The sequence below is a fragment of the Carcharodon carcharias genome, chromosome 21 (assembly GCF_017639515.1).
Source record: "Carcharodon carcharias isolate sCarCar2 chromosome 21, sCarCar2.pri, whole genome shotgun sequence".
Taxonomy (NCBI): domain Eukaryota; kingdom Metazoa; phylum Chordata; class Chondrichthyes; order Lamniformes; family Lamnidae; genus Carcharodon; species Carcharodon carcharias.
Window position 1 is genome coordinate 82,961,819 of NC_054487.1, and position 20,000 is coordinate 82,981,818.

Genomic DNA, 20,000 nt, shown 5'->3' on the forward strand with positions numbered 1-20,000 from the left:
CCCACTCCCAGAGTTCAGGATCACACCTGATTCCCCACTCCCAGAGTCTCAGGATTCACACCTGATTCCCCCCTCCCAGAGTCCCAGGATTCACACCTGATTCCCCACTCCCAGAGTCCAAGGATTCACACCTGATTCCCACTCCCAGAGTCCAGGATTCACACCACATTCCCCACTCCCAGAGTCCAGGATTCACACCTGATTCCCATTCCCAGAGTCTCAGGATTCACACTTGTTTCCCCACCCCCACAGTCTCAGGATTCACACCTGATTCCCCACTCCCAGAGTCTCAGGATTCACACCTGATTCCCCACTCCCAGAGTCTCAGGATTCACACCTGATTCCCCACTCCCAGAGTCTCAGGATTCAAACCTGATTCCCCACTCTCAGAGTCCCAGGATTCACACCTGATTCCCCACTCCCAGAGTCCAAGGATTCACACCTGATTCCCCACTCCCAGAGTCTCAGGATTCACACCTGATTCCCCACTCCCAGAGTCCCAGGATTCACACCTGATTCCCCACTCCCAGAGTCTCAGGATTCACACCTGAATCCCCACTCCCAGTGTCTCAGGATTCACACCTGATTCCCCACTCCCAGTGTCTCAGGATTCACACCTGATTCCCCACTCCCAGAGTCTCAGGATTCACACCTGATTCCCCACTCTCAGAGTCCCAGGATTGACATCTGATTCCCACTCCCGGCGTCTCAGGATTCACACCTGATTCCCCACTCCCAGAGTCTCAGGAAACAAACCTGATTCCCCACTCCCAGAGTCCCAGCATTCACACCTGATTCCCCATTCCCAGTGTTTGAGGATTCACACCTAATTCCCCACTCCCAGAGTCTCAGGATGCACACCTGATACCCCAATCTCAAAGTCCCAGGATTCACACCTGATCCCCCACTCCCAGAGGCCAAGGATTAACACCAGATTCCCAACTCCCAGAGTCCAAGGATTCACACCTGATTCCCAATCCCATAGTCCAAGGATTCACACCTGATTCCCCATTCCCAGAGTCTCAGGAATTGCACCTCATTCCCCACTCCCAGAGTCCAAGGATTCACACCTGATTCTCAACTCCCAGAATCCCAGGATTCACACCTGATTCCCCATTCCCAGAGTCTCAGGAATTACACCTGATTCCCCATTCCCAGACTCTCAGGATTCACACCTGATTCCCCATTCCCAGAGTCTCAGGAATTACACCTGATTCTCCACTCCCAGTGTCTCAGGATTCACAGCTGATTCCCCACTCCCAGAGTCTCAGGATTCACACCAGATTCCCCCGTCCCAGAGTCCAAGCATTCACACCTGATTCCCCACTCCCAGAGTCCCAGGATTCACACCTGATTCCCCACTCCCAGTGTGAGAGGATTCACACCTGTTTCCCCACTCCCAGTGTGACAGGATTCACACCTGATTCCACACTCCCAGAGTCCCAGGATTCACAACTGATTCCCCACTCCCAGAGTCCAAGGATTAACATCAGATTCGCCACTCCCAGAGTCTCAGGATTCACACCTGATTCCCCACTCCCAGACTCTCAGGATTCACACCTGCTCCCCCACTCCCAGAGTCCCAGGATTAACACCAGATTCTCCACTCCCAGAGTCCAAGGATTCACACCTGATTCCCACTCCCACAGTCCAAGGATTAACACCAGATTCCCCACTCCCAGCGTCTCAGGATTCACACCAGATTCCCCAATCCCAGAGTCTCAGGAAACAAACCTGATTCCCCACTCCCAGAGGCTCAGGATTCACACCTGATTCTCCACTCCCAGATTCTGAGGATTCAAACCTGATTCCCTACTCCCAGAGTCTCAGGATTCAAACCTGATTCCCAACTCTCAGAGTCCCAGGATTCACCTCTGATTCCCAATCCCAGAGTCCCAGCATTCACACCTGATTCCCCACTCCCAGTGTTTGAGGATTCACACCTAATTCCCTACTCCCAGAGTCTCAGGGTTCACACCTGATATCCCCCTCTCAGAGTTCCAGGATTCACACCTGATCCCCCACTCCCAGAGTCCAAGGATTAACACCAGATTCCTGACACCCAGAGTCCAATGATTCACACCTGATTCCCAATCCCAGAGTCCAAGGATTCACACCTGATTCCCAACTCCCAGAATCCCAGGATTCACACCTGATTCCCCACTCCCAGAGTCTCAGGATTCACACCTGATTCCCCACTCCCAGAGTCTCAGGATTCACACCTGATTCCCCACACCCAGAGTCTCAGGATTCACACCTGATTCTCCACTCCCAGTGTCTCAGGATTCACACCTGATTCCCCACACCCAGAGTCTCAGGATTCACACCTGATTCCCCACTCCCAGAGTCCAAGCATTCACACCTGATTCCCCACTCCCAGAGTCCAAGGATTCACACCTGATTCCCCACTCCCAGTGTGAGAGGATTCACACCTGATTCCCCTCTCCCAGAGTCTCAGGATTCACACCTGATTCCCCACTCCCAGAGTCTCAGTATTCACACCTGATCCCCACTCCCAGAGGCCAAGGATTAACACCAGATTCCCCACTCCCAGAGTCCTAGGATTCACACCTGATTCACACTCCCATAGTCCAAGGATTAACACCAGATTCCCCTCTCCCAGAGACTCAGGATTCACACCTGATTCCCCACTCCCAGAGTCCAAGAATTCACACCTGATTCCCCACTCCCAGAGTCCAAGGATTCACACCTGATTCCCCACTCCCAGTGTGAGAGGATTCACACCTGATTCCCCTCTCCCAGAGTCTCAGGATTCACACCTGATTCTCCACTCCCAGAGTCTCAGTATTCACACCTGATCCCCACTCCCAGAGGCCAAGGATTAACACCAGATTCCCCACTCCCAGAGTCCTAGGATTCACACCTGATTCACACTCCCATAGTCCAAGGATTAACACCAGATTCCCCTCTCCCAGAGTCTCAGGATTCACACCTGATTCCCCACTCCCAGAGTCCAAGAATTCACACCTGATTCCCCACTCCCAGAGTCCAAGGATTAACATGAGATTCCCTACTCCCAGAGTCCAAGAATTCACACCTGATTCCCCACTCCCAGAGTCCAAGGATTCACACCTGAAACCCTACTCCCCGTGTCTCAGGATTCAAAAATGAATATCAACTCCCAGTGTCTCAGGATTCACACCTGATTCCCCACTCCCAGAGTCTCAGGATTCACACCTGATTCTCCACTCCCAGATTCTGAGGATTCAAACCTGATTCCCCACTCCCAGAGTCTCAGGATTCAAACCTGATTCCCAACTCTCAGAGTCCCAGGATTCACCTCTGATTCCCAATCCCAGAGTCCCAGGATTCACACCTGATTCCCCACTCCCAGAGTTTTAGGATTAAAACCTGATCCCACACTCCCAGAGCCCAAGGATTAACACCAGATTCCCAACTCCCAGAGTCCAAGGATTCACATCTGATTCCCACTCCCATAGTCCAAGGATTAACACCACATTCCCCACTCCCAAAGTCCAGGATTCACAACTAATTCCCCATTCCCAGAGTCTCAGGATTCACACCTGTTTCCCCACCCCCACAGTCTCAGGATTCACACCTGATTCCCCACTCCCAGAGTCTCAGGACTCACACCTGATTCCCCACTCCCAGAGTCTCAGGATTCAAACCTGATTCCCCACTCCCAGAGTCTCAGGATGTAAACCTGATTCCCCACTCTCAGAGTCCCAGGATTCACAACTGATTCGCCACTCCCAGAGTCCAAGAATTCACACATGATTCCCCACTCCAAGAGTCCAAGGATTCACACCTGATGCCCCACTCCCAGAGTCCCAGGATTCACATCTGATTCCCACTCCCAGATTCCCTGGATTCACACCGGAATCCCCACTCCCAGAGTCTCAGGATTCAAACCTGATTCCCAACTCCCAGAGTCCAAGGATTCACATCTGATTCCCACTCCCATAGTCCAAGGATTAACACCAGATTCCCCACTCCCAAAGTCCAGGATTCACACCTGATTCCCCATTCCCAGAGTCTCAGGATTCACACCTGTTTCCCCACCCGCACAGTCTCAGGATTCACACTTGATTCCCCACTCCCAGAGTCTCAGGACTCACACGTGATCCCCCACTCCCAGAGTCTCAGGATTCAAACCTGATTCCCCACTCCCAGAGTCTCAGGATGCAAACCTGATTCCCCACTCTCAGAGTCCCAGGATTCACACCTGATTCGCCACTCCCAGAGTCCAAGAATTCACACCTGCTTCCCCACTCCCAGAGTCCAAGGATTCACACCTGATGCCCCACTCCCAGAGTCCATGGATTCACACCTGATGCCCCACTCCCAGATTCCCAGGATTCACATCTGATTCCCACTCCCAGATTCCCAGGATTCACACCTGAATCCCCACTCCCAGAGTCTCAGGATTCAAACCTGATTCCCCACTCCCAGAGTCTCAGGAAACAAACCTGATTCCCCACTCCCAGAGTCCCAGCATTCACACCTGATTCCCCATTCCCAGTGTTTGAGGATTCACACCTTATTCCCCACTCCCAGAGTCTCAGGATTCACACCTGATACCCCACTCCCAAAGTCCCAGGATTCACACCTGATCCCCCACTCCCAGAGGCCAAGGATTAACACCAGATTCCCGACTCCCAGAGTCCAAGGATTCACACCTGATTCCCAATCCCATAGTCCAATGATTCACACCTGATTCCCCATTCCCAGAGTCTCAGGAATTACACCTCATTCTCCACTCCCAGAAAACTAGGATTCACACCTGATTCTCAACTCCCAGAATCCCAGAATTCACATCTGATTCCCCATTCCCTGAGTCTCAGGAAACACACCTGATTCCCCACTCCCAGAATCTCAGGATTCACACCTGATTCCCCATTCCCAGAGTCTCGGGAATTACACCTGATTCTCCACTCCCAGTGTTTCAGGATTCACAGCTGATTCCCCACTCCCAGAGTCTCAGGATTCACACCTGATTCCCCCCTCCCAGAGTCCAAGCATTCACAACTGATTCCCCACTCCCAGAGTCCAAGGATTAACATCAGATTCGCCACTCCCAGAGTCTCAGGATTCACACCTGATTCACCACTCCCAGAGTCTCAGGATTCACTCCTGATTCCCCACTCCCAGAGTCTCAGGATTCAAATCTGATTCTCCACTCCCTGAGTCTCAGGATTCACACCTGATTCCCCACTCCCAGAGTCTCAGGATTCACACCTCATCCCCCATTCCCAGAGTCCAAGGATTAACACCAGATTCCCCACTCCCAGAGTCCAAGGATTCACACCTGATTCCCACTCCCACAGTCCAAGGATTAGCACCAGATTCCCCCCTCCCAGCGTCTCAGGATTCACACCTGATTCCCCAATCCCAGAGTCACAGGAAACAAACCTGATTCCCCACTCCCAGAGTCCCACCATTCACACCTGATTCCCCACGCCCAGTGTTTGAGGATTCACACCTAATTCCCCACTCCCAGAGTCTCAGGATTCGCACCTGATACCCGACTCCCTGAGTCCCAGGATTCACACCTGATTCCCCCACTCCGAGAGTCCAAGGATTAACACCAGATTCCCGAATCCCAGAGTCCAAGGATTCACACCTGATTCCCAATCCCATAGTCCAAGGATTCACACCTGATTCCCCATTCCAAGAGTCTCAGGAATTACACCTCATTCCCCACTCCCAGAGTCCAAGGATTCACACCTGATTCTCAACTCCCAGAATCCCAGGATTCACACCTGATTCCCCATTCCCAGAGTCTCAGGAATTACACCTGATTCCCCACTCCCAGAGTGTCAGGATTCACACCTGATTCCCCATTCCCAGAGTCTCAGGAATTACACCTGATTCTCCACTCCCAGTGTCTCAGGATTCACAGCTGATTCCGCACTCCCAGAGTCTCAGGATTCACACCTGATTCCCCACTCCCAGAGTCCCAGGATTCACACCTGATTCCCCACTCCCAGTGTGTGAGGATTCACACCTGATTCCCCACTCCCAGTGTGACAGGATTCTCAACTGATTCCCCTCTCTCAGAGTCCAAGGATTAACATCAGATTCGCCACTCCCAGAGTCCAGGATTCACACCTTATTCCCCACTCCCAGAGTCTCAGGATTCACTCCTGATTCCCCACTCCCAGAGTCTGAGGATTCAAACCTGATTCCCCACTCCCAGAGTCTCAGGATTCACACCTGATTTCCCATTCCCAGAGTCTCAGGATTCACACCTGATCCCCCACTCCCAGATTCCAAGGATTAACACCAGATTCCCCACTCCCAGAGTCCTAGGATTCACACCTGATTCACACTCCCATAGTCCAAGGATTAACACCAGATTCCACACTCCCAGAGTCTCAGGATTCACACCTGATTCCCCACTCCCAGAGTCTCAGGATTCAAACCTGATTCCCCACTCCCAGAATCTCTGGATTCACACCTGATCCCCCACTCCCAGAGTCCAAGGATTAACACCAGATTCCCGACTCCCAGAGTCCAAGGATTCACACCTGATTCCCAATCCCATAGTCCAAGGATTCACACCTGATTCCCCATTCCCAGAGTCTCAGGAATTACACCTCATTCCCCACTCCCAGAAAACTAGGATTCACACCTGATTCTCAACTCCCAGAACCCCAGGATTCACACCTGATTCCCCATTCCCAGAGTCTCAGGAATTACACCTTATTCCCCACTCCCAGAGTCTCAGGATTCACACCTGATTCCCCATTCCCAGAGTCTCAGGAATTACACCTTATTCTCCACTCCCAGTGTCTCAGGATTCACAGCTGATTCCCACTCCCAGAGTCTCAGGATTCACACCTGATTCCCCCGTCCCAGAGTCCAAGCATTCACACCTGATTCCCCACTCCCAGAGTCACAGGATTCACACCTGATTCCCCACTCCCAGTGTGAGAGGATTCACACCTGTTGCCCCACTCTCAGTGTGACGGGATTCACACCTGATTCCACACCCCCAGAGTCCCAGGATTCACAACTGATTCCCCACTCCCAGAGTCCAAGGATTAACATCAGATTCGCCACTCCCAGAGTCCAAGGATTCACACCTGATTCCCCACTCCCAGAGTCTCAGTATTCACACCTGATCCCCACTCCCAGAGTCCAAGGATTAACACCAGATTCCCCACTCCCAGAGTCCAGGATTCACACCTGATTCACACTCCCATAGTCCAATGATTAACACCAGATTCCCCTCTCCCAGAGTCTCAGGATTCAGACCTGATTCCCCACTCCCAGAGTCTCAGGATTCAAACCTGATTCCCCACTCCCAGATTCTCTGGATTCACACTTGATCCCCCATTCCCAGATCCAAGGATTAACGCCAGATTCCCCACTCCAAGAGTCTCAGGAAGCAAACCTGATTCCAGACGCTCAGAGTCCCAGGATTCACACCTGATTCCCCACTCCCAGAGTCCAAGAATTCACACCTGATTCCCCACTCCCAGAGTCCAAGGATTCACACCTGAAACCCTACTCCCCGTGTCTCAGGATTCAAACCTGAAATCCAACTCCCAGTGTCTCAGGATTCACACCTGATTCCCCACTCCCAGAGTCTCAGGATTCAAACCTGATTCCCCACTCCCAGAGGCTCAGCATTCACACCTGATTCTCCACTCCCAGATTCTGAGGATTCAAACCTGATTCCCCACTCCCAGAGTCTCAGGATTCAAACCTGATTCCCAACTCTCAGAGTCCCAGGATTCACCTCTGATTCCCAATCCCAGAGTCCCAGGATTCACACTTGATCCCCCACTCCCAGAGCCCAAGGATTAACACCAGATTCCCCACTCCCAGAGTCCAAGGATTCACATCTGATTCCCACTCCCATAGTCCAAGGATTAACACCACATTCCCCACTCCCTAAGTCCAGGATTCACACCTGATTCCCCATTCCCAGAGTCTCAGGATTCACACCTGTTTCCCCACCCCCACAGTCTCAGGATTCACACCTGATTCCCCACTCCCAGAGTCTCAGGACTCACACCTGATTCCCCACTCCCAGAGTCTCAGGATTCAAACCTGATTCCCCACTCTCAGAGTCCCAGGATTCACACCTGATTCCCCACTCCCAGAGTCCAAGGATTCACACCTGATGCCCCACACCTAGAGTCCCAGGATTCACATCGGATTCCCACTCCCAGAGTCTCAGGATTCACACCTGATTCCCCACTCCCAGAGTCTCAGGATTCAAACCTGATTCCCCACTCCCAGAATCTCTGGATTCACACCTGATCCCCCACTCCCAGAGTCCAAGGATTAACACCAGATTCCCCACTCCCAGAGTCTCAGGATGCAAACCTGATTCCCCACTCTCAGAGTCCCAGGATTCACACCTGATTCCCCACTCCCAGAGTCCAAGAATTCACACCTGATTCCCCACTCCCAGAGTCCAAGGATTCACACCTGATTCCCCACTCCCAGAGTCCCAGGATTCACATCTGATTCCCACTCCCAGATTCCCAGGATTCACACCTGAATCCCCACTCCCAGAGTCTCAGGATTCAAACCTGATTCACCACTCCCAGAGTCTCAGGATTCACACCTGATTCCCCACTCCCAGAGTCTCAGGATTCAAACCTGATTCCCCACTCTCAGAGTCCCAGGATTGACATCTGATTCCCACTCCCAGCGCCTGAGGATTCACACCTGATTTTCCAATCCCAGAGTCTCAGGAAACAAACCTGATTCCCCACTCCCAGAGTCTCAGGATTCAAACCTGATTCCCCACTCCCAGAATCTCTGGATTCACACCTGATCCCCCACTCCCAGAGTCCAAGGATTAACACCAGATTCCCCACTCCCAGAATCTCAGGATGCAAACCTGATTCCCCACTCTCAGAGTCCCAGGATTCACACCTGATTCCCCACTCCCAGAGTCCAAGAATTCACACCTGATTCCCCACTCCCAGAGTCCAAGGATTCACACCTGATTCCCCACTCCCAGAGTCCCAGGATTAACATCTGATTCCCACTCCCAGATTCCCAGGATTCACACCTGAATCCCCACTCCCAGAGTCTCAGGATTCAAACCTGATTCACCACTCCCAGAGTCTCAGGATTCACACCTGATTCCCCACTCCCAGAGTCTCAGGATTCAAACCTGATTCCCCACTCTCAGAGTCCCAGGATTGACATCTGATTCCCACTCCCAGCGCCTGAGGATTCACACCTGATTTTCCAATCCCAGAGTCTCAGGAATTACACCTCATTCCCCACTCCCAGATTCCAAGGATTCACACCTGATTCTCAACTCCCAGAATCCCAAGATTCACACCTGATTCCCCATTCCCTGAGTCTCAGGAATTACACCTGATTCCCCACTCCCAGAGTCTCAGGATTCACACCTGATTCCCCATTCCCAGAGTCTCAGGAATTACACCTGATTCTCCACTCCCAGTGTCTCAGGATTCACAGCTGATTCCCCACTCCCAGAGTCTCTGGATTCACACCTGATTCCCCACGCCCAGAGTCCAAGCATTCACACCTGATTCCCCACTCCCAGAGTCCCAGGATTCACAGCTGATTCTGCACTCCCATTGTGAGAGGATTCACACCTGATTCCCCACTCCCAGTGTGACAGGATTCACACCTGATTCCCCTCTCCCAGAGTCCCAGGATTCACAACTGATTCCACTCCCAGAGTCCAAGGATTAACATCAGATTCGCCACTCCCAGAGTCCAGAATTCACACCTGATTCCCACTCCCATAGTACAAGAATTAACACCAGATTCCCCACTCCCAGAGTCTCAGTATTCACACCTGATTCCCCACTCCCAGTGTCTTAGGATGCAAACCTGATTCCCCACTCTCAGAGTCCCAGGATTCACATCTGATTCCCACTCCCAGAGTCTCAGGATGCACACCGATTCCCCACTCCCAGATAGTCAGGATTCACACCTGATCCCCCACTCCCAGAGTCCAAGGATTAACATCATATTCCACACTCCCAGTGTCCAATGATTCACACCTGATTCTCAACTCCCAGAATCCCAGGATTCACACCTGATTCTCCATTCCCAGAGTTTCAGGAATTAAACCTGATTCCCCACTCCTAGTGTTTCAGGATTCACACCTGATTCCCCACTCCCAGATTCTCAGGATTCACACCTGATTCCCCACTCCCAGAGTCCAAGCATACACTCCTGATTCCCCACTCCCAGAGTCTCAGGATTCACACCTGATTCCCCACTCTCAGAGTCCATGGATTCACACCAGATTCCCCACTCCCATTGTGTGAGGATTCACACCTGATTCCCCACTCCCAGAGTCCCAGGATTCACACCTGATTCCCACTCCCCGAGTCCAAGGATCTACACCTGATTCCCCATTCCCAGAGTCTCAGGGTTCCACCTCATTCCCACTCCCAGAGTCCAAGGATCTACACCTGATTCCCCACTCCTAGTGTCTCAGGATTCACACCTGATTCCCCACTCCCAGATTCTCAGGATTCACACCTGATTCCCCACTCCCAGAGTCCAAGCATACACTCCTGATTCACCACTCCCAGAGTCTCAGGATTCACACCTGATTCCCTATTCCCTGAGTCCAAGGATCTACACCTGATTCCCCACTCCCAGTTTCCCAGGATTCACACCTGATTCCCCATTCCCAGAATCCAAGGATGCACACCTGATTCCCCACTCCCAGAGTCCAAGGATTCACACCTGATTCCCCACTCCCAGAGTCCAAGGATTCACATCTGATGCCCCACTCCCAGAGTCCAAGGATTCACACCTGATTCCCCACTCCCAGAGTCCAAGGATTCACACCTGAATCCCCACTCCCAGAGTCCCACGATTCACACCTGATTCCCCACTCTCAGTGTCCATGGATTCACACCAGATTCCCCACTCCCAGTGTTTGAGGATTCACACCTGATTCCCCACACCAGGGTCCAAGGATTCACACCAGATTCCCTATTCCCTGAGTCCAAGGATCTACACCTGATTCCCCACTCCCAGCTTCCCAGGATTCACACCTGATTCCCCACTCCCAGAATCCAAGGATTCATACCTGATTCCCCACTCCCAGAGTCCAAGGATTCATATCTGATGCCCCACTCCCAGAGTCCCACGATTCACACCTGATTCCCCACTCTCAGAGTCCATGGATTCACACCAGATTCCCCACTCCCATTGTGTGAGGATTCACACCTGATTCCCCACTCCCAGAGTCCCAGGATTCACACCTGATTCCCACTCCCCGAGTCCAAGGATCTACACCTGATTCCCCATTCCCAGAGTCTCAGGGTTCACACCTCATTCCCACTCCCAGAGTCCAAGGATCTACACCTGATTCCCCACTCCTAGTGTCTCAGGATTCACACCTGATTCCCCACTCCCAGATTCTCAGGATTCACACCTGATTCCCCACTCCCAGAGTCCAAGCATACACTCCTGATTCACCACTCCCAGAGTCTCAGGATTCACACCTGATTCCCTATTCCCTGAGTCCAAGGATCTACACCTGATTCCCCACTCCCAGTTTCCCAGGATTCACACCTGATTCCCCATTCCCAGAATCCAAGGATGCACACCTGATTCCCCACTCCCAGAGTCCAAGGATTCACACCTGATTCCCCACTCCCAGAGTCCAAGGATTCACATCTGATGCCCCACTCCCAGAGTCCAAGGATTCACACCTGAATCCCCACTCCCAGAGTCCCACGATTCACACCTGATTCCCCACTCTCAGTGTCCATGGATTCACACCAGATTCCCCACTCCCAGTGTTTGAGGATTCACACCTGATTCCCCACACCAGGGTCCAAGGATTCACACCAGATTCCCCACTCCCAGTGTGTGAGGATTCACACCTGATTCCGCACTCCCAGAGTCCCATTATTCACAACTGATTCTCCACTCCCAGAGTCCAAGGATTAACACCAGTTTCCCCACTGCCAGAGTCTCAGGATTCATATCTCATTCCCACTCCCAGAGTTCCTGGATTCACACCTGATTCCCCACTCCCAGAGTCCAAGGATTCACACCTGATTCCCCACTCCCAGAGTCCAAGGATTCACACCTGATTCCCCACTCCCAGAGTCCCAGAATTCACACCTGATTCCCCACTCCCAGAGTCCAAGGATCTACACTTGTTTCCACTTTCCCAGAGTCCAAGGATTCACACCTGATTCCCCACTCCCAGAGTCTCAGGATTCACACCTCATTCCCCTCTCTGTGTCCAATCATTCACACCTGATTCCCCACTCCCAGTGTCACAGGAATTACACCTCATTCCCCACTCCCAGAGTCCAAGGATTCACACCTGATTCCCCACTCCCAGAGTCCAAGGATTCACACCTGATTCCCCACTCCCAGAGTCCTGGACTCACACCTAATTCCCCACTCCCCGAATCCCAGGATTCACACCTGATTCCCCACTCCCAGATTCTCAGGATTCACACCTGATTCCCCACTCCCAGAGTCCAAGCATACACTCCTGATTCACCACTCCCAGAGTCTCAGGATTCACACCTGATTCCCTATTCCCTGAGTCCAAGGATCTACACCTGATTCCCCACTCCCAGCTTCCCAGGATTCACACCTGATTCCCCACTCCCAGAATCCAAGGATTCATACCTGATTCCCCACTCCCAGAGTCCAAGGATTCATATCTGATGCCCCACTCCCAGAGTCCCACGATTCACACCTGATTCCCCACTCTCAGAGTCCATGGATTCACACCAGATTCCCCACTCCCATTGTGTGAGGATTCACACCTGATTCCCCACTCCCAGAGTCCCAGGATTCACACCTGATTCCCACTCCCCGAGTCCAAGGATCTACACCTGATTCCCCATTCCCAGAGTCTCAGGGTTCACACCTCATTCCCACTCCCAGAGTCCAAGGATCTACACCTGATTCCCCACTCCTAGTGTCTCAGGATTCACACCTGATTCCCCACTCCCAGATTCTCAGGATTCACACCTGATTCCCCACTCCCAGAGTCCAAGCATACACTCCTGATTCACCACTCCCAGAGTCTCAGGATTCACACCTGATTCCCTATTCCCTGAGTCCAAGGATCTACACCTGATTCCCCACTCCCAGTTTCCCAGGATTCACACCTGATTCCCCATTCCCAGAATCCAAGGATGCACACCTGATTCCCCACTCCCAGAGTCCAAGGATTCACACCTGATTCCCCACTCCCAGAGTCCAAGGATTCACATCTGATGCCCCACTCCCAGAGTCCAAGGATTCACACCTGATTCCCCACTCCCAGAGTCCAAGGATTCACACCTGAATCCCCACTCCCAGAGTCCCACGATTCACACCTGATTCCCCACTCTCAGTGTCCATGGATTCACACCAGATTCCCCACTCCCAGTGTTTGAGGATTCACACCTGATTCCCCACACCAGGGTCCAAGGATTCACACCAGATTCCCCACTCCCAGTGTGTGAGGATTCACACCTGATTCCGCACTCCCAGAGTCCCATTATTCACAACTGATTCTCCACTCCCAGAGTCCAAGGATTAACACCAGTTTCCCCACTGCCAGAGTCTCAGGATTCATATCTCATTCCCACTCCCAGAGTTCCTGGATTCACACCTGATTCCCCACTCCCAGAGTCCAAGGATTCACACCTGATTCCCCACTCCCAGAGTCCATGGATTCACACCTGATTCCCCACTCCCAGAGTCCCAGAATTCACACCTGATTCCCCACTCCCAGAGTCCAAGGATGTACACCTGATTCCCCACACCCAGAGTCCAAGGATTCACACCTGATTCCCCACTCCCAGAGTCTCAGGATTCACACCTCATTCCCCTCTCTGTGTCCAATCATTCACACCTGATTCCCCACTCCCAGTGTCACAGGAATTACACCTCATTCCCCACTCCCAGAGTCCAAGGATTCACACCTGATTCCCCACTCCCAGAGTCCAAGGATTCACACCTGATTCCCCACTCCCAGAGTCCAGGATTCACACCTGATTCCCCACTCCCCGAATCCCAGGATTCACACCTGATTCCCCACTCCCAGGGTCCAAGGATTCACACCTGATTCCCCACTCCCAGAGTCCAAGGATTCACACCAGATTCCCCACTCCCTGATTCTCTAGATTCAAACCTGATTCCCCACTCCCAGAGTCTCAGGATTCAAACCTGATTCCCCACTCCCAGAGTCTCAGGATTCACACCAGATTCACCACTCCCAGAGTCTCAGGATTCACACCTGATTCCCCACTCCCAGAGACCAAGCATTCACTCCTTATTCCCCACTCCCAGAGTCTCAGGATTCACACCTGATTTCCCCACTCCCAGGGTCCAAGGATCTACACCAGATTCCCCACTCCCATTGTGTGAGGATTCACACCTGATTCCCCACTCCCAGAGTCCAAGGATTCACATCTCTTTCCCCACTCCCAGAGTCCAAGGATTCACACCTGATTCCCCACTCCCAGAGTCCAGGATTCACTCCTGAATCCCCACCCCAGAGTCGTAGGAATCACACCAGATTCCCCACTCCCAATGTTTGAGGATTCACACCTGATTCCCCACACCAGAGTCCAAGGATTCACACCTGATTCCGCAATCCCAGAGTCTCAGGAAACAAACCTGATTCCCCACTCCCAGAGTCCCAGGATTCACACCTGATTCTCCATTCCCAGAGTCCAAGTATTAACACGAGATTCCCCATTCCCTGAGGCTCAGGATTCATACCTGATTCCCACTCCCAGAGTCCAAGCATTCACACTAGATTCCCCACTCCCAGAGTCCCAGGATTCACACCTGATTCCCCACTCCCAGAGTCCAAGGATTCACTCCTGATTCCTCACTCCCTGAGTCCAAGGATTCACACCTGATTCCCCACTCCGAGCGTCCAAGGATTCACACCTGATTCCCCACTCCCAGTGTATGAGGATTCACACCTGATTCCCCACTCCCAGTGTGTGAGGATTCACACCTGATTCCCCACTCCCAGTGTGTGAGGATTCACACCTGATTCCCCACTCCATGCTCCCAACCCAGCCTATAAGGATCGCCAAAGAAAAGGCAACAAAATGGGACCCAAAGTTACGGTCTAAACATAAGACATGGGGACCGGAGAAGGCCACTCGGCCCCTTGAGCCTGTTCCGCCACTCAGCATGACCATGGCTGACCTGGCCGTGGTCCCAGCTCCACCCTTCTTGTCTGCCCGCTCTCCACAACCCTTGATTCCCTCGCAGATCAAAAATCTATCCAAACCACCCTTGAATACATTCAATGACCCAGCGTCCACCGCTCGCTGGTGTAGAGAGCTCAAAATTGTTGAATTTAATGTTGAGCCTGGAAGGCTGTAAAGTGCCTAACTCTGTTTCTGTCCACAGATGCTGCAACAACCTGCCGAGTATTTCCAGCATTTCCTGTTTTTATTTAAAATATTATGGGGTTCCGTGGGCGAAATGATGACAGATTTTTAACAAAACCTTCTGCCTTGAAGCCTATTGAACAGTGAATGGAAATGTTTACTGCATGGCTCAAGGATGAGTTTCAGAGTGGACCTGCCCTGAAGGTAAGCTCCAAGTAGTCTGTAAAATATTCATATTTGTACCACACAAATGTAACAGTTCTGCAATGTCACAATTATCAAATGATACAGAGCTGAATTCCAGGTTATTTTTGAAATACATGTGTACATGTGTCCCTGATCTCCAAGCAACATTGATGATACATTGTATTGCTATACATAGTACTCAACATCTAAATCATTTTAAACATTTGTATTCATTTTATTTACTTTTATTGATTTATTCATTTTTATTGCTGTTTTTTATCCTTCTCCCCAACCTAGGGCCACCTGTTTCTGTGCTGTCTGTGTTGCGCTTTCACAGGGTGCTGACCTTTGTTCTGCTGTTAACACATGCTGCTATCTGACCTCAATACAACCATCAGCACCTTCTTTAGTCTTTAACACCACCATTAACACTCCCATTGTCTTGTGTCCATGACATCTTTGTCAAATCTCTCCTGAGCTCTCACCGACCCCTGACCTTCTATCTTTCTCCAGCTGCTCCACCCCCTCCTCAACCCTATAAAATCCATCACATTTCTACTTCTCTTTAGCTCTGAAGAAGAAGCCACATGTTATCTCCCTCCACAGATGCTGTCAGACCTGCTGGGTTTTTCCAGCATTTTTCAGTTTTAATTTCAGATTTCCAGCATCCGCAGTATTTTGCTTTTATCTAAATCATGCCATCCACTTTACCCATTAAATTAAATTTCAAATTGAAGTTTACAATACATTCCTCAGCAATGACATTACCTTTTGGAGAAAAGTGACCTGAATGTTCCACAGGATCATCATGATTTTACGTTAACTGTACCAGTTTCATACGAGTGACCTCATTAAAAATAAGACGGACACTTTGAGACATGAGCCTCGCTCACTCCGGTGCATAAATTTGCCCAATTCACATTTGTTCCTTCTTCTCACTTGTCAACGACTATTTTTTTGGAATAATACATTTAAATCATCTTTTGGCAAAGTCTAAGTGGTCTCTGGCTTTCTGTCCACTCTGCGATACAGCATCCAACCACATGCTTTGCGAAAGTTGTCTCTCTGATTTCACTTCTAATCACCAAGAGGGTGAAACCGAGAGCAATTCGGTTGTCACGAGTTCTTTTGGCTGCGTCTAACCCAAAAAGACAAAGCCAAAAAGGCACAACGTGAGGAAATGGTGCTATTTTTTCTGGGTAGGTGACACACACTCTGTGCTCTCCCAGTTTCACCGGGGTCACTCTCGTCCGCAAACTCACTTCAGCTTTCCAAATGATGGGTTTTTAAAAAAATCTGATTTGACTTTACTGTTGCCCGGCCAAAGGCACCCTTATTCTTTACCGTGGTTCCAGCACCAGCCAGGGTGGAGGTGCCACCTCTGACCAGCTCCATGCCCAGCGAAGGCACTGCGGTCACGGTCGTCCTAGTGACCTTTCATTCCCAGCCAGGCCACTCTGCCCAGCGTGGCCCCGACCGCTCCCTTGGTCACCACGAAGATACCACCGGTCACCCTCGAAAACAGCCCAGGCTGCTCCTTCAGACGGCATTTCCCGTTGTCTGAAAATGGGAAAAAACACAACCCTTCACCCTCCAGTTCTCAGAACATTCCCCAGCAGCAGGGCGATCCCTCCAGAGTCCTGGGGCCCAATATTTACTCCCCAGCTCATATCAGGGAAAACCGATTATCCGGTCGTCAATCCGACTGCTGTTTGCGGGACAGAAACAGAAATACCTGGAAAAACTCAGCAGGTCTGGCAGCGTCGGCAGAGAAGAGCAAAGTTGACGTTTCGAGTCCTCATGACCCTTCGACAGAACAAAGTAAAAATAGGAAAGGGGTGAAATATAAGTTGGTTTAAGGGGGGTGGGGGTGGGGAAGAAGGGGGGTACTCTGGTTGTTGGGACAAGCAAGGAGTGGTAGGAGGAGATAACCAAAAGATGTCACAGACAAAAGAACAAAGGTGTTGAAGGTGGTGATATTATCTAAACGAATGTGCTAATTAAGAGTGGAGAGCAGGACAAGCAAGGTAGCTCTAGTGAGGGGGTGGGGTGAAATAAACCATGGGTGGAATACATTTAAAAATAATGGAAATAGGTGGGAAAAGAAAAATCTATATAAATTATTGGAAAAAACAAAAGGTAGGGGGAAGAAACGGTTCCAATAATTTATATAGATTTTTCTTTTCCCACCTATTTCCATTATTTTTAAATGTATTCCACCCACCGTTTATTTCACCCCCCCCCCCCCACCCCCCACTAGAGCTACCTTGCTTGTCCTGCTCTCCAGTCTTAATTAGCACATTCCTTTAGATAATATCACCACCTTCAGCACCTCTTTGTTCCTTTGTCTGTGACATCTTTTGGTTATCTCCTCCTTTCACTGCTTGCTTGTCCCAACAACACCCCCCCCCCACCCTTAAACCAGCTTATATTTCACCCCTTTCCTATTTTTACTTAGTTCTGTTGAAGGGTCATGAGTACTCGAAACGTCAACTTTGCTCTTCTCTGCCGACGCTGCCAGACCTGCTGAGTTTTTCCAGGTATTTCTGTTTTTGTTTTGGATTTCCAGCATCCGCAGTTTTTTTGTTTTTATCTGCTGTTTGCGGGATCTTACTGTGCACAAGTTGGCTGACAGGCTTCCTACATTGCAACAGTGGCTGCACTTCAAAAGTACTTCATTGCCTCTAAAGTACTTTGGTGGGGGGGGCTGCCTGAGGTTTTGAAAGGCGCTATATAAATGCAAGTCTGTCAAGTCTATTTGAGCAGCTGTTGGCGCTTTGTTCTGCAGAATGGGTGTCTTGGCCGTACCACCGGGAGTCAGCACCCACCCCAGGCTGCCCTGTGACACTCGGCTGGACCACCTCAGGTGAAAGAGTGCAAGGCTAAAGTCACCTATACACCCAAGGTCAGCAAGTTTCTTAATCCGAAGGCCGTTTGTGAAACAGTTGGGCTTTTACATAAGGACTCCCGCTTTGACAGACAACTAACCTCCCCACCTCCCCGCACCCCCACAAGTAACCAGATGCTTTGAATTCAAATTTCGCAATTGGCCCCGGTAAGAATTTGAACTCTGAATCGTTGTGTTAGTGCCAGACGCGTCAAATGAAATGTCATTTGCACCTATGCTTCTGTTACTAGTCAGTGATAAGGTAAAGAACGATTTCAATAAAGTCGTACTGCTCAAACAAACACTCTGCAGGATCCCTCCTGAGGGCAGTTTGATGCATTGACAATATATTCCAGTCAGTTACGTCACTCCCCATCTCATTCCACGCTACAAATGATGATACTCTTCCTATTCGATGTCTCAGCTAGGGCGATGGGACCGACAATATCTTGGACCCCCCTGGGCACTCGTCAGAACAAATCAGAAACTGAGCTGGAATCTGTGTGGGGGGGAGGATTGATGCAACTTGTGACAAACACAGAACATGATGCTCAAAAATCACAGCATCAATTGGCACAGGGCGAAGTGAAAGTACACCACCAATCCCTGCGAGGTTTTTACCATCAGGTTTTACTGGCTGACTGGAGGGGACTGTCCCACTTACTGTCTACAGAATAATACTCGGGACACAAAGTCCCAGAGCGATTGTCGAGCAGGATCTCTTCCAATCAACATGCAGGAATTGAAACACAGAATTTCACTCCGGGTTTGGTTAAATGTTTAACGTGAAGATTTACTAAAGATATTGAATTCTGAGAGTGAGAGTTCCATCCGAAACTCCAGACTGTTCCCGCGAGGCAAGAGTGGAATTGGATATGATAAAAAAAATACGCTGCCCTTAACTGAGGTTCTTGCCAAGCCAGCTTTGCCAAAATATTGCCAAAGATAACGCTAGTGGTGCCAGCATCTTAAATAACCACATCTGCACGTATTGTGCTACAAACACAACTGGTCACTGGCACAGGGCAGCAAGTTCCCAATCGTAAAGTATCTATCCACCCACAGCATCACTTCAACCCCCGTTAAAATCACATTGACCTGGACTGTAGAGCCAGCATATGTGGTGCAGGCAGATTCAATCACGGCTCTCAAAAGGGTTCTGGATAAGCGCCTGAAGAGAGAAATATTACAGAGCTAGGGGGGAAGGGGAGTGTGGGACCAGCTGAGTTGCCTTTGCTGAGAGCCAACATGGTCGCGATGGACTGAATGGCCTCCTTCTGTTCGCTAACCATTCTGTAATTCTAAGCTAAAGTGCGTACGTGCAACAGGAGTCGACAGCACTGCTTTTGAAAGGAGCAACAGCTCAAGTGGCAGCCTTGGCTTGCTGGGTAGCTCCCTTGCCTCTGAGTTAGAAGTTCATAAGTTTGAGTCCCACTCCAGAGACTTCAGCATGTAACCCACCTTGAAACAACACCCCCTCTGAGGGGGTGCTGCACTGCCTAAGGTGCCAACTTTTGAACGAAGCATTAAACCCAAGCCTCAGCTGCCTCCCCATTTGGAGAGGTGTAGGGAACTCTTCTGGTATCAGGGTCAACATTCCT